Below are 16784 nucleotides of genomic sequence, written 5' to 3' on the forward strand. Positions count from 1 at the left end.
TAAAATGATAAAATAGCTACAATATTAAGAATTCTTGAATAATTAAATTCATATATAATTTTGTGCAGCCTTTTCACATTTTGTTTACATTTCTCTGCTCTGTGTTGGGTTTTAATGAGCTGGGTTCATCTCAAGAGCAGACTCATACCTGGAAAGAAGCTGATGCCTGATGGCTGATCTCTGAGCCCTTGTCTCCTGCACCTCTCCCAGCCTCCCCTGGGTGAGTCCAGGACTGGCCTCTTTTTCCTGGGCTGTCCCTAGAACCTTCTCTCAGAGGGTTGTGATAATATCTGCTTTTCTGTGTAAACATCCTTAAAGGAGAGGGTGTTGTATGCTTTTTTTATTCTAAGTCCCTGGGTGACATAATGTACAGTCAAATATAAGATCACTCAAATTTTGGTGACTTTTTATTTTAAAACTACTGACGTGGTTTTAGTTACAGGTATTTAAGAGGTATAATTTCCTGTTTTTTAGTTTTCTTTTCAGAACTTACTTCATGGGAGTAGTCTCTAGATATTTGAGTTGTTGAGAACATGAATCCTGTCACTTGTGAACAGTGACTGACAACAGTGATGTGAGGCCTGGTTGTCTACTTGGACCAAAGATTTCACCAGCCAGGTTTTTTGTTGTATTTCTGATTCCAAGAGAAAAATTATCCAAGTTTTCAGTGTTGGGCAGGTAAAGTACCAATAGTGTTAAACAGTAGCAATTAAGTTTTATCTTAATGTTTGTATTTAGCATTTCTAGAGTGGCAATATGGGTAAAGAAAGTGATTTAATGTACCATTCGGGTTTATTTGAAATATTCTAAACTTTAGCCTAAAGTTTTTAGTTGTGTTTAATTATTTTTAAGAATTAGATTCAGGTACTAACACCAAAGTCAAGGTTTTGGATCCCCTAATCGGCCAGACACCCAAAAAACTAAAACAAACAAACACATTTGATTCACAGTGTTCCTTTATTTTTCCTGCAGAAAGCCATCCCCACGGAGGCAGGTTGCAGCGGTGGGGGGACTGAATCCACATGCCTTGCTGGTGAAGGTCCCTCAGGCTGTGTCTTTAGTAGAAATTCAAAGTGTTGTATGAAAATTGGAACGACCCACTTTCAAGATGTCTATCAAATTTGCTGCAAATTTGATGATTTGTGGAAGCAGAAAAAATGTTTTCCAAAAAGTAAAATTTATAGAGAATGAGTAAGCGATTATAATTTAGTATATGATTGTAATTATAATTTAGTAAATGATTCTATTGTAATAATAACAATATTATAATATAATAACTGCTCTGCTGTATATATTTATAAAGAGCAGGTCTCTGCATTTCATGTTATTTCTCACATTTAAGACCCACAACCTTTTGAGGTCAGCGTTGCCTCCTGGATGAGAGCAGCTCAGTGTGACTTGCTTGGGGTCCCCAGCTGGCATGGGAAGACCTCCTTTGTGTTTGCCACCATCACAGAGCCTTGTGGAATCCGGGTGGTCCTCCTCCCACTTGGCATCCAGGAGGGTCACGGAGAACTTAGCTAGAGTCAGGGCTGCAGTGGAGGGTCCACGGTGGTGTCCCTCCTGGGCCTGAGTGGCGGTGGCTGAAAGCTGGGCTCAGCTGGGCCCTTCCCCTCCATGTGGTCTCCAGCAGGGTGGTCGGCAGCCTAGGGCTCCAGAGCCCAGGGTGGACATGGCCAGACTCCTTGCGGGTTGTCAACCTCGCCCTTGTGATCGTGTCCTTACCCCACTCATGCTGGTGCTTACTTCCTATGTTCCCTGCTCCATGTTTTGTAAAGCCTTGTCCTAAGCAGGTAAATGGCAGTAGGACGCATTTGACTTGCTGACTGTTTTTTCCTACTAAACATTAGATACGTAACTAACTAAAGTTACCTTAATGAGTCCCTTGAAATCGTCTCATGTGCCACACTTCATGAAACACTGGTCAACAGGACTTGTTTGTGCACTGCTCCACGTCTTGTAGGTAGAAGATGGTTCCGTTTCATCCTGTTTTTATTTACATGTAGGCAGGTTGTGCTCCCTCTTGTGCGTGGTTGAGGTTGTGTGATCTTTTCACTCAGTGACTTACATGTAGGCAGGTTGTGCTCCCTCTTGTGCGTGGTTGAGGTTGTGTGATCTTTTCACTCAGTGGCTTGCTGATCATGATGTGCTGACATTTTCTCATTAGGTATGGAAGATAAAGATGACCCGAGCAGTGAGGAGGCACCTGAGACTATCAAACCCACAAGCAAAGACTTCAGCCAAACCCGGGGATTTGGAAGAACCACTGTTGCTAAGCGAGAGGGTGCGGGAGATGTGGAGGCAGGGTCGCTAGAGCTGCAGCCCCCACGGCAGCACAGCCTGGCCCTGGGATGCAGTGGAAGGCAGCCACAGCGCACCAAGTGGGTGGAGGAATTCCTTACAGCAGCTCAGCACCAAGTAAGACAGAATGATCCTGTCTCCGCTGAGGATTCCAGTGAGCCCACATATTGTCCAGTCACAGATGTTGCAACCACCTTGGAAGGGAGCGTAGGAAATACCTCTGAGATGAAAAGTGGCCCCCACTCTGGTTCCATGAGTGTACAGGAGTGACCTGCCTCTTTTGGAAAGGCCACAGGAGGAGAGGGCAAAGAGGACACCTCTGACAGTGACAGTTGAAAGGACAAGTCGACACCAATTGACGATCCACCGGAGAGAGCTCGTTTATTAGGCAGCACACACACATATATATAGGGCTTTACGGGAAAGCTGATTGGTTTAAAATACAATCCCTATTTAGCGTACCACACGGGGCTTGGGGGGGAGCTGATTGGCGTGCGATTCGCGCCAGCGGGAAGGAGAATGCGGAAGAGAAGGGCAACCAGCGCCATGATGGGGTGCGGCTGAGAAGGGCTTATGTGATCAGGGTGTGATCCCTTGGGGCATTTGGGTTCTTACATTAGTGATGGCCTGACTTTGAAGGAGCTTCAGAATGACCTTCAGAGAAAGCAAGAGCAAGAGCCACCTGACAGGCCCCTGAAAGGCTTCCAGAATCACCTAAGGAAGAAGCGTCGGGAGGCGAATCCCACAGAAACTGTGCATGTTGAGGCAGGCCCTACTGTCGAGAATGCTCTTCCCAGTAAGCAAAAGCCTGAGACTGTCCAGAGGGTTGTGTCCCAGGCAGTGAATGATGACAAAGAGAGTAAGGTGGAGAAGACAGCAGCTCAGCAGGTTAAAGATGAAGAGAGCAAGGACTCAGGCAAGCCTAAGCCTGAATGTGAGGTGCACGACCCCAACACCCCGGACCGCATGTGTCTCCAGCCTCGTAAAAACAGGTAGGTCATGGGAGGACAGGGATTGGCTGCTCCAGCTTTAAAAGAAATCCAGGTGATGAAAATAGTGTCTATATTTGTTTTGATTTTCAGTGTTACAAAGCTAGGCTGGATGAATACTTTGTTCATTCAAAAATGGTGAACACATCATTATCAAAAAAGGTCTGCCTAGAGCTACCCCTCCCGTGTGGTAGCCACTGGACACATGGCTGTTTACACTCAAGTGGTGAGCGTGGGAGGAGGTGAAAAGTTCCCTGCCCCCCACCCAGCCATGTGCAACCAGTGGTTGCTGAGTAGACCACACATGGTCTCAGGAATCTGTCAGAGATTGCTCCCCTAGACTGTTCCTTGGGAGACAGCAGAGGGCCAGGTGCAGACTGGTTGAACCCAAGTGTGGACATGGGGGGCAGCTCAGAATCTTCGCTAGACTTTGGTGTTAAGGAATCTCTATTGGCTTGTTGGTGGGACAAAGGCATCACTGCTGTTTTGAGCAGATGTATGCTGAAGTAGTTAGGGTACAATGCCTTGAAAGCCTATAGTTCACGCCAGCCAAAAAAAGATAAACAAATTTAGATGAATGTTAGTAAAATCAAGAGAAGGGCATATGTGTTCTTTGTTCTATTCTCTGTACTTTTCTGTATATTTGCATTTTGTAAGTAATAGAATATTAAAACCAATTTGACTTCTTAATTTGTTTAAAAGTTAGTGTTTGTCCCTCACGTCCCATTCCTAATATCGCTATTTTATGATTTTGGATTTATGATTTGCTGTGACTGATGCGAAGGATGGTTTCGTGGCGATTGTGGGGGCACTTCTCAGGCTCAAGGAAGGCTTTTGGAAAGGAGCAGGGAAGGTTCTATCTGCCCAAACTGCACCGTTCTGCAAGTGCAGGATGAGACTGATACGGAAACTGCAGATCATCAGGAAACTAAATTTAGACCTGGAGATGCTGATGACACAGATTTTAGAAGTATAGGAACAGTGGAGCAAAAATCTAGTGAAGAACGAGGGATAAAGAGGAAAATTGAGAAAGCTGCAGAAAGAAAAAACTCAAGCTTTACCAGCCATGAGTATTTTGCCTATCGAGGTAAATATTAGGGGGTTGACCTTATGGATTCCAGACTTGCTATTGGTAGAAATATCAAGGCTAGGAAAGTTTCTGTCTTGGAATTAGCTAATTTCTACCAAGACGGGTGGTGCTTCTGGGGTGGGGCCTCCTGAGCTCTGCTCCCATCTCCTGCCCACACCATCTGGACAAGCATTTCTACCTACCTCATTTGCTGTTGTGGACTTAATTCTTAACAATTCACTTTTATTTCCATGTTCTTGATGCTACTTATATATTTTCTGTGTATCAGCAATGCTGTTTTTCAATTGCTGAAGTGCATGTGCCTTCCTGTTCCCCCACACATACCGTCTCGAGCTGCCTCTTGCTTTCTTGTGCCATCTCAGGTGCCATCTCAGTATGAGAAACCCTGAGTGGTGGAGACGCCTGCATCAGTCCGACCCTCACAATTCTTGTGCTCAGTGTATCATTTCTCTGCCTTGCAGCTCTTTCCTTGATTCTCCTTTCCACCTGTTTTTTATGCTCTTCTGGGGCTGTGACTCTTCATCGTATTCTGATGTTGAGGAGAGCTGTCACGTGCTGTCATAATCTCCATTCCAAAGCATGTTTCACCCTAGGTCTTTCTGAGTCCCTGGCCCACCCCTACCCTGGCAGCTTGTCCTCTAACAGGGGCCAACCGAACAGGAAACTTTGAGGTTGCTATGTCTCAAAGTATCTCTGCCTCATGAACACTCTTGCACTGTCTTAGCTGCAAGGTGGAAATGTGCAAGGACTGAGCCATTTGAATAAGTGTGCCATGAAAGTATTAAGAGGGACTAAATAGAAATATGATGTTCCTGTTAATATCACAGTCATTAAGAAGAATTAATAGGAGGGAAAATAACTATGTTAATTATTTAATTTGAGATATAAGTTTTCACTTAAGTACACTTGAGGGATGCGTTCACATGTATTTAGTCTTCACCATCAAAACAGAAGCAACCAAGTGTACTTCTTGTGCTGTATTAAGTTTCGGATACTGTATAACACACTGCCACAAACTTAGCTTAGAACAACACATATTTATGGTCTCAGTTTCTGTAGTTCTCAAGCCTGAGCATGGCTTAGCTGGGCCCTCTGCTCAGGGTCTTAATAGGACTGCAGTCACTCATCAGAGGCTCAGCAGGGGTAAGATCCCCTTCCAGAAACCCAGAAGCCTTCACGTTGTTCAGCATATAAGTATGTCTGATGCAATTTTTGTGGCATATTTATATAATACTTTTTGTTGTTCTGAAATTCAGATTTAGTTGTGTGTCCTGTATATTATCTGGCAGACTTATTCAGATCCTAACCTTGGTTGGCCCTCTCAGAACAGGGCAGCTTATTTCACAATCAGCAATGGAGTCTCTTCTCTTTGGGAAAGGCTAGTTTCTTTTAAGGGTTTTTGCCTGATGAAGTCAGGCCCTTTCTGGTTGTCTCATTTGGGGCCTTGATTACATCTCTGCACATTGGCCCTATAGCAGAACCTCATTGTGGATATGAAATCTCATCATGTCCATGGACCTGGCTCACACTCAAGGGGGAGGGAATCATACGGAGCTTATGTACCAGGGGCAGGAGTCCTGAGGGTCACCTTAGAGTTCTGTCCACCACAGATGGTGTGAAGGACAGTTAAAATGTGAATGCCGTGCCTCAGGGAAATACATTCATGTAGTCTGAATAAATAAAGATAAGATTTTATTCATATTAAAAATACTGTTGGTATCTTCATTAAAAACAATGAGCTTGGTACTATACATAGTGATTTTACTCAGCACTTTAATGCTAAAATTGGCAAGCATGCTGTCTGAAGCTCCCTGTTTTGCTCTGCAGGTGGTAGAGGATCCAGGCACCTCCAGGTGTACCAGCCCTGGGCACTCCAGTGTGGTGCAGCCTGATCTGTCTTACTGCAGCAAAGACAGTATTCTTAAACTTGCTGCAGCTACTATGAAATGTCTAAGTTCAGGCAAAGAACAGAAGCCAAAATCTAAGGAAAAGATCAAGATGAAGCCAGAAAAGCTCCATCTTCCACAGTATAGCGTTCAGGTAAGCTAAGACCAGCAGTTTGAACAATTGGAGCAAAATTTGTATGAAAGTGTTTCCCCCACCCCACGACTTGGTTTTTTTTTTTAAAAAAAATTTATTTGTAGAATGGAAGGGATGGCAGGTCAGATGTACTGCAGATAATATCACCTTTGCCTTTGTCTTCCACCTTTTCCACCTATTTTTTTTCATTACCCATTAGCTGAAATTCAGTCACGTAAATGCAGTAAAGCAAAGGCAGGCAACTCGCTGCTGCATGGAGAACATAAGACTTCAGGACACTGGTAGCAGTCTTGACAAAAAAGTTGGTAGCATCCGATGGAGTTTGTATAGAAAGTAGGCACACAGGGCAGTTGGGAAGGAGGTGAGCTCTGGACAGGGCTATATTCTTCATTTAGAGCAGTTCCAGGTTCACAGCTAAATTGAGCAGGAAGTAGAGAGATTTCCCATGTATATCCCTGACCCACACATATATAGCCTGTCAAAATTGCCCAACAAAGTGGTACATTTGTTACAGTTAATGAAACAGATTTACAAATCATTATTATCCAAAGATCATAGTTGACATTAGAGTTCACACATTTTTGTGTATTCTGTGGGTTTGGACAGATGTTTAATGATACATATCTACCATGGTACCGTTGCAGACTTTCATTGCCCGGAAATCCTCTCTGCCCTGCCCACTCATCCATTCCTCCTCCATAACCTCTTGTAACCTCTGATCTTTTTACTGTCTCCATAGTTTACCTGTTTTTGTTTATTTACTTATTTTTTATTTTAATTTTTGCTAAAAGAGAATATTTAATACAAATGCATATATCAGTATAAAAGAAAGATCCCAAATCAACAGTTATCTTTGCACCTTAGGAAACTAGAAAATGAAGAGCAAACTAAGCCCAGACCTAGCAAAGAATGTAAATAATAAAAATGAGAGCATAGGTAAAAGAAACAGACAATAGAAAAAATGTGGGAAAAATCAATGAAACTAAACGTTGGTACTTTGATGAAATCCACAAAATTGGCAAACCGTGATCTAGATGGACAAAGAAAAAAGAGAGAAGACTCAAATAACTAAAATCAGAAGTGAAAGAAGGGTCGTTACAACCAAATTTACAGAAATCCAAAGGGTTATAAGAGAAGACTATGAATAATTGTTGGTCAACAAATTAGATCATCTAGATGAAATGAAGAAATTCCTAGAAACACGCCACCTACTAAAAGTGAATTTTGAAAAAAACAGTTTGAACAGAACTATAGGTGGTAAGATGAGCGATTACCATTTTTTGGATTGCTGGTGTAGGACTCCCTTGAGGATTTCTCACAGGGCTGGTGATGTGGTGGTAAACTCCCACAATTTTTGTCTAGAAAATACACGATTTTTCTCTCAATTCTGAGAGATAGCATTGCTGGGTATGGTATTCTTGGCTGGCAGTTTCTTTCTTTTAGTATTTTCAATGTGTCATCCCACTTCCTTCTGGCCTGCAGAGTTACCGTTGAAAAGTCTGCTGTTAGTCTGATAAGGGCTGTCTTATAGGTGACGTGATGCTTTTCTCTTGTTTCATTTAAAATATTCTCTTTGTTTTTGAGCTTTGCCAGTTTGGCTATTGTGTGTCTTGGAGAGGATTATTAGGGTGAATCTGTGTGGGGTCTTTGAGCTTCCCGGGCCTGAAGGTCCATGTCTCTCCCTGTTCCTGGGACGTTTACCAATATTATTTCACTGGATAGGTTTTCCATGCCTTTTCATTTCTCCTCCTCTTCTCGAACACCCTTGATTTGAATTTTTGTGTGCTTAAGGTTGCCTGCTAGGTCTCTTAGATTTTCCTCATTTTTAAAAATTTTCTTTACTTCTCATTTTTTTTTCTTTTTTTCTTATCTTTTTTTTTTTTTTTTTGCTTGTTTGTTTGCCCGGGTAATTTTGAAAAGTCTATCTTCAAGATCAGAAATTATTTCTTCTGCTTGTTCTACCCTGCTCCTTAAGGCTATTCGTTGTGTTATTTTGTTGAGTGAATCTTTTAGTTCCATGAATTCTGGTCATTCTTTTGTAAGGTATTAATCCCTTTATAAATTTCCTCTCTTATATCACAGATTTTTTCTCATTTTATTTTGTTGTCTGAGTCTTCTCTTATCTCAGTGAGTTCCTTTAAGATGGTTGCTTGGAATTCCCTTTCAGTCCTTGCAAGGGTTTCTTGTTATCTATAGGATCTGGTATTTAAGAATTACTGTATTATTTTGGTGGTGTCATTTTCTTGGATTTTGTTATTTCTAGTGTCTCTATGTTGATGTCCGGTCATCTGGTAGAGAATAGTTCCTTCTTCTATTACTCTGGAGTGGGCTTTGAAGAGAGGGATGTACTCTTCTTTCTCCAGACTCCACTGGTGGCTTTCCTTGTGTCAAAGCAGTCAAGTGTCTGGTGGGCTGCCTGCATGAGAGCTGTGCTACTGTGGTGGTCTTGAGCTGCTCTTGCAGCAGCCATGGCTGTGGTGGTGACTGTGGTGGCCTGTAGAGGATTCATAAAGCAAATGTACCTCACAGGGCCTGGTTTTCCAAAGCCTTGCAGTTTCAAATATTGACCTTCCAAGGACAGGAAATTTCCCCCAGGGCATTGAGTATCTGTTGCAGGATAAGAATCATAACACAGCAAGGCTTCTGGTTCTAAGACAGACAAGTTACTAATTGATATGTAAAGTTACCAAAAACTGCTAGAGGGAAAAGGAATTTTGGGTAAATCAAGGCTTTGTTAGTGGATCACTTAATTGCCTAACAGAATGTCATCTGACTTGTTTTGACTGAATGTTACCAGCTTCTATTGTAAAACTTGTAAAACTGAATTTAGCAAAACCCCACCTATGTCTCTTCCTGTAACTTCTTGGTCTGGAGAATAAATGCAGGAAGAGAACCCCTATTCGTGGTTTATTTCCTAAGTGGAAGGATGCCTTGTGCTTGAGGGTCCTGGAATATTAACCCCTTTCTGGGGCTTCTCACTGCTCAAAAGAGATGGGCTTTGAGTAATCTTTGGTGGCTCCATCACCCAGGGGAAAAGGGGGGACAGATCTGTGGGAGGCAAAGCAACAGTGGCCACCCACATGGAAGTGGTGTTTCGGTGTGCTTCATGACTGCTTCCAGGCAGGAGATGCTGCCCTCGGTTCATGCCAAGGACTCCAGGCATGGCCTGCTTCAGGGTAGAGGAGGCTGCCCTTGGCTCCTGCCAAGATTGTCCTGTTTTGGTACTCTGTGGAATTTGGGGAGAATTCAGGCCTGGCTGGAAATCACAGGTTCTTGTCTCTGGCCTGTCCTGGGGCTCAGATTCATGTTACATTTATGACAAGCAAAGTGTAACCAGCAGTGTTTGGAGAGTTTTCTTGAGTATTTTCAAATACTTATGTAACTTTGAGGTGACTTAATTTTTAAGGTTGGCAGTGTTGGATCATAGAACTGACGAAGAAGCGTTTGCTGCTGCACCCAGGAGGAGAATGGCAGCACCAAGCGTGCCCTGGACTTGGTAGAGAATAAAGAAACATCATTTGTGCTCTTCTTGCATCCTGTGTCACTGCTCTCATACCTCAGCAAGGATCCCTCTGTGTCAGGGATCTTCTTGTCGCTCAAAAAGTTGGAATCCTGAATAAGAGGAAGGAGTGCTAAGGGTTTGCTGGATGTGCAAGGGTAGCCAGACTGCTGCTGAGCAAATGTGGTGGGCAGACTCAGGGTGGATGACCCAAGAAGAGATAGGATCATGACCTTTCTTTTTCAGTGAAATGAAGTGGACGTGTACTTTCTGGCCTTCTTAATGCTTGGGGTTTTACTGACGATCCGGGGAGGTGTTAAAAGCTCTTCTCTGCAGAAGAGACAAACTCCAGGAAAAAAAAAAAAAAAAAAGAAGGCACAGTGAAGAAGGCGGTGGTGGCTTTTTCTAGGAGCAAATCCCTCAGGAAGGAGACAACTTGTGAAAGCAGCATGCTGTCCTGAGCAAGTGACCACAATTACAGTGCAGAACAGCTGGAAAAGACTTCCAGTGGCTCGCCGTCACTGTTGTGCAAACGTATGTATCACCTGGGGGCTGGCCTCCTCGACCCCTCCCACTCTTTCCAGATAGCCGCTTCCTGAGCCTGTCCAGGACTGGGGGTTGCAGTTGTGTTTTAAATCTTATCATCGACACTGGCTGCACCATCAGTGCTGGAAGCTAATGCCCATGATGCCTCCTGACACTGGTCTATCTCTAGCTGGTTGGGACTTCCAGTCAGTGTTTTCTGAAAAGCTGTACAAACCTCATTACTAAATGCTTCACCTTGATGATTAAGATTTTTAATCTGTTTTTATTATCAGGCTCTTATAAGTATTTGCATTGTCTTCAGCGGAATCTGAGTATAGAGACTGTCCAGCATTTAAAATTCCTCATTTTCCAGACCTCAGTTAGTCTTCTTACAGCCCCGTATAAAACATTAGTTTTCACACATGATCTGCTATCAACACATAACATCAGCCCTTTTGTTCCTATGTTGTGGGAACCTCTGCAAATTAGTGTTGCATCTGATGTTCAACTAAGGTGTGCTTCTCAGGAGTTAAATTTCTCTTGGACTGGACAGGTGGGAGTTTTTTCATGTCCTACCCCTATACCGCACACCCACATAACACGCATTTGAGTTTTGAAGGGCATGTACAGCTGCTCTGTAGATCCCGCAGTGAGCGAGGGGTGTGCTTGCACACGTGGAACCACAGGGTGTGCTCACTAGAGGAAAGTGCATAGAATTCTAAGCGTGACTGACTTCCTGGCTCATCTCTTGAGCGGTTATTAAAGATCAGACTATTAGAGGTCATACCCTGGCCTCCATTTCAAATTAATCAAATGAAGGTATTTCAAACAGATCCATGAATTCCCAGATTAGATCATGCAGCTTTAGATCTTGTATCTCAGACTAATGCGGCACAGTTAGATTTTAGAAATTTGAATTAGATCCATCAGGTACATTTTATCTACTATAAAACTATGCTCAAATCAGTTCTTATTTATGCTGCTCATAGTACATTTTTTTGCCTTTAAAATAAAGCAGCAAAAAGTTAAAGTAGCCGTAGATTTTCAGGATTATAAATGTGTTCTGTGTTTTCCTTTTTTTTGGCCTTTAAACACATCACTTGGCAGGGGGGTACTTGTGCAGGTAGGTGCTAGATCAAGTGTGGTATACACACACACACATGCGCACAGACATAGACACACACAGACACACAGACACACAGACACACACACACACACACACACACACACACACACACACACACACACACACACACACACAAAGTAACTCCTTTTGGTTATGTAAACAGCCCAAGACCTAAGAAATGGAGTCCCAAGTAAACTGAGTTAACCAATTACTGTGTTATAATGAATCTCCATACACCTTAGCTTGTTTGAGCTGAGAATTTCTTGCTAGCAAATAGCATGTCTCATGTGTTCATCAAATTACAGCACCTCCACGAAACAGCACTTTGACAGAGCTGATAAGCAGATGTAAACATAAGCATCACCTATCTGAATGGGTTGGGAGCAGTCACTCTTTAGTACTCTGCTAAAATGATTGAAGTTGATTATAGGCACTTAACAGTAAAGGAAAGAAAACCCAGGAAGGTATAAATAAGCACAGCAGAGATAATTCGGTGGATTCGTTTTGGTTCCGTTGGTTTTCCTCTGTGTTGACCAGTATTGGAGAGCTGACCCTGAGACTCCAAGTGTGGGGGTTGAGGAGACTGTGCATTGGTGAAAGGAAAAGATGGGGAAATAATTTGCCCTAATCTCAATCTTATCATCTCCTACCTCACTCAACTTTTGAGGACGGACAGGGATATATGGAAGCAGAGAAGATAAGATTAGCCGAAGGCTAATTTCTCTACTCATGGGTTTTCTCCTTTGGCCTTTCGCACTTCTTCCATCAGCTCTTCACTGACACTGATAGGGCCAATTAACCTTCCCAGCACTTCTCTATATCTCAAAATTGAAATTGATGGATATCCGAAATTTACAAGGGACATACATTTGAGCTACTTGCTTCTGATCACCTTCTGTTTCCCCAGAAATGTCATCTTTCCCAAAGAGGGTTGGGAGGAGAGAAGGGTCATGGGTAAAATGATCCAAATTCAATGTGCCTCTTCCGCTCTGCCCCCATCAATCATCTCTTCGGCTTTGTGGTAGCAGGGCACATCCTCTGGGTCCCGACGGGTACAGTGGGAAGGGGCAGCATGAAGACAGATTCATTGTAACTGTGCACGCCATGAAGACCCTTCCTTTGCCTCCCTGGCTGGCTGTGGAGATGTTTTCGGGTGGTGGAGGTCTTGAGGCTGATGTGGGGTCCACTTGCAGTCTGTGCGACTGTGTCCATTGTCAGAAGTCCTGTGGTGTAGAGCCGAGCGTTGCTGCCGCTTGTGGAGGTGACCGGGACAACCTCCTCTGCACCCACGTGGCTGGTGCTGCCCTCTGGGTGTGGGCACAGGTCCAGCTGCTCAGTGAACTGGGCCTTGCTGTGCATGAAGCTCTCTGCTGCTGCTTTAAGGAGGTGTGCTGCCTGTACAAAAGTATCCTTCGTGTTCTCAAGGTGATGCGATGAACATGGGATTGTTCGTCTGATTTTTAGTCAATTGTTTTTCTGGGATTTCTGTATAATTTCTTTCGTTTACAGACACAATTTGCATTTTAGTTCTCCCCAAGAGCATGATGTCTCCCTTGTGCTTTTATATCTGTTTGCTTCCATGTTGCCTCTCTTGGTTTCCACTGTTTACCCACCATTACTCAAGGCATGAAGTGGGCTGAAAAGTTTTTTCTAAAGTATTCCTGGTTTAAGACAATTTTGAAATGGAATTTTCTGGTGTCTATATTTACAGGCACACTTCCCGGTATTTCGGACTACCAAAGAAAGGCTTGTTAAGTAACTTAAAACACTTGAGATGTGAACAGATTTTAACTAGAAAACAGATTTCTACACTTTCATTCTAGCTGTGGAAGTTGAAATGGAAAACCTTAATAACCTGCAGACCTAAACCCAGATAATTGCTTGTGCATGTTCCCCATCTCAAAGCCTTGTCCCCCTGCTCCTATGTGTGTGTGCCACACAGGTGGCCAGACACAGGGTGAAATGGATCCAGGGGAACAGGGGTCCTCAGAGATAAATCATGGCATGGGATCCAGAAGCACATTGCAGTGAAATCCTAAGGAGCAAATTTCCTGTAAGAGAACAAACATGTGCAAGAATACTAGAACCCAAGGACGTTTTGTAGAAATTGAAAGTTGGTGGTGGAGGGCGTGTCTGTATTTTAAAAGTTGCATAAGCCGTTTTTTTCCCCATCTGTCCCAGGGTCGTCAGTGACAAATAGATGAGGCTGGGAGTAACCAGACACTGTACATCTACACCAACATTCTCCTCCCAATTTGAAGAAATATCAAAATTTGTACTGATAAAGGATTTAGCTTGACAGCTGGTTTTTAATGTTATCCACATAGCTGGAATTTTCTGGAATGTCAATAATGGCATTCTTTTTGTGTTTTAAAGTGTCTTACTTTTAAAATATTTATTAGCATATTCATTATTACAAATCATGATTTTTCTTTATGCCCTTTGCCTGACCCATCACGCCCCCAACTCCCTCCCTCCATCCATCCCCCCATCTCTAGTAACCGTTGGTTTCTTCTCTCCTTCTGAAAGTTCAAGGAACTGTTGTGGTCCTTTGGTTCCTTCCTTCCTTCCTTCCTTCCTTCCTTCCTTCCTTCCTTCCTTCCTTCCTTCCTTCCTTCCTTCCTTCCTTCTTTCCTTCCTTCCTTCCTTCCTTCCTTTCTTTCTTTCTACCTAGTTATAAGTGAGAGCATGTGATATTTATCTTTCCTTATCTGGCTTATTTCACACAACATAATTTTCTCCAGACTCATCCAGGTTGTTACCGATGGCAGAATTTCATTCTTTTTCTTTATCGCTGAGTATTATTCCATGGTGTACATGTATCACATTTTTCTTATCCCGTCATCTGTCGAAGGGCACTGAGGTTGGTTCTATATTTTGGCTATTGTAAGTAGAGCTGCAGTGAACATGGGAGTGCAGGTGTCCCTTCCATATGATTTCCATTTCTTTGGATATATACCCAGTAGTGGAACTGCTGGATCATATGGTAGTACTATCTGTATTTGAGGAAACTTCTTTACTGTTTTCCATAGTGGCTGTGCTAATTTACAGTCCCACCAACATTGGAGAAGAGTTCTCCTTTCCCCATATCCTAAGTAGCATTTCTTATTAATGGTCTTTTTAACAATGGCCAGTCTAACTGGGTTGACATGATATCTCACTGTGGTTTTGATTTGCATTTCTCTGATGACTAGTGATGCTGAGCATTTTTTCATGTACCGTTGGCCATTTGTATGTCTTTGAAAAATGTCTATTCATCTCGTTTGCCCAGTTTTAAATCGGATTACTTGTTTTCATACTTTACAGCTGTTTGAGTTCTTTGTATGTTCTGGATATTAAGCCCTTGGCAGACGTATAGTTTACACATATTTTCTCCGATTTTTTAGGTTGCCTTTCTGCTCTGTTGATTGTTTCCTTTGCTCTGCAGAAGCTTCTTAGTTTGACATTAGCTCACTTGTTAAGTTTTCATATTGTTGCTTGTGGGTTTTCGGGTCTTATTCATAAAACCTTTGCCCCCACCTACTTCCTGGAGTGTTTCCCCTCTGTTTTCCTTCAGTCATGTAATGGTTTGGGGTCTTATATTCTGGTCTTTAATCCATTTCGAGTCGATTTTGGCATATGGTGAGATGCTGGTCCAGTTTCATTCTTCTGCATGTGGATTGTCCAATTTTGCGGGCACCGTTTATTTCCTGAAGAGGCTGTTTTTTCCACAACGTATGTTCTGGTTGGCTTTGTCAAAAATCGGTTGGCTGTAAGTATGCAAATTGATTATTCCTGGGTTTTCTATCCTGTTCCATTGATCTGAGTGTCTGTTTCTATGCCATTACCATGCTTTTTTGAGGCTTGTAATATAATTTGAAATTGGGTAGTGTTATGCCTCTAGCTTTTCTGTTTTTTGGGTTCTTTTAAGCTCAAAATTGCTTTGGCTATTCAGGATCTTTTCGTATTCCATATGAATGTTAGCACTGCTTTTTCTATTTCTGTGAAGAAAGTTCTTGATATTTTGATGGAGATTGGGTTGAATTTGTAGATTGCTTTGGATAGAAAGGACATTTTCACGATGTTATTTCTTCCCATACCAGAGCCTGGTATGTCATTCCACTATCTTTGGGTGCTCTTTAATTTCTTTCAGTAGTGTTTTGTAGTTCTCATTGTAGAGATCTGCATTAACCTCCTTGGTTCAATTGGTTCCTAGGTATTTTATCTTGGGGGTGACTATTGTAAATGGGCTTGCTTTCTTGATTTCTTTTTCTGCTAGTTCATTATCGGAGTATAAAAATGCTCCTAATCTGTGGGTGTTGATTTTGTACCCTGCAAAATTATTAAAATTGTTGGTCAGCCGTAAGGGCATTCTGGTAGTCTTTAGGTTTTCTATCTATAAGATCATGTCATCTGCAAACAGGGACAAGTTGACTTTGTCCTTCCCAATCTGAATGCCCTTTATTTCTTTGTCTTGCTTGATTGCTCTGTTTAGGGCTTTCAATACTATGTTGAATGAGTGTGGTGAGAGTGGGCAAACCTAATGGTTTGTCTATTTTATTTATCTTCTCAAAAAACAACTTTGTGTTTCGCTGATCCTTTGTATCGTTTTTGGGGTCTCCATTTCATTTAACTCTGCCATGATGGTAATTATTTCTTTCTCTCTAGTACTTTTATGATTGCATTGTTGTTGTTCTGGTTCTTTGAGGTGTACAGTTAGGTCATTTACGTGAAGAAGTTTCTCCATTCTTTTGATGTGAGCATTTATTGCAATATATTGCCTTGTCAGTATTGCTTTTACAGTATCCCACAGGTTTTGGTAGGATGCATCTTTTTTCATTAGTTTCAAGAACGTTTTTGATTTTCTTTTTAATTTCTTCTTGGACCCATAGGTCATTCAGGAGTCTGTTGTTTAGTTTTCATGCACTGGAGTAGTATCCAGAAATTCGCTTGTAATTGATTTCCAGTTTTACTCAATTGTGGTCAGAAAAGATACTAGGAATCATGTCAGTTTTGAAAAATTTGCTGAAACCTGTTATGTGACCTAACATGTGGTCTGTCCTGGAGAATGTTCCATGTGCTGATGAGAAAAAATGTGTATTCTCTAGTTGTTGCATGAAATGTTCTGTAGATGTCTGCCAGGTCCAATTGGACCTGCACAAGCTACAGATAAATTTGTATAAAGGTGTAAACTATTTAGTATTTGTTTGTTATACATGAACACTAACGTAGTTA

General features: G+C 42.3%; 1 pseudogene; it reads left to right on the forward strand.

Moving 5' to 3' along the window:
* Positions 1–2169: 2169 nt before the first annotated feature.
* LOC134391864 (death-inducer obliterator 1-like) overlaps positions 2170–16784 on the forward strand; it is a 36635-nt pseudogene continuing 22020 nt past the window's right edge.

The sequence above is a fragment of the Cynocephalus volans genome, chromosome 12 (genome assembly GCF_027409185.1).
Source record: "Cynocephalus volans isolate mCynVol1 chromosome 12, mCynVol1.pri, whole genome shotgun sequence".
In the NCBI taxonomy this organism is placed as follows: Eukaryota; Metazoa; Chordata; class Mammalia; order Dermoptera; family Cynocephalidae; genus Cynocephalus; species Cynocephalus volans.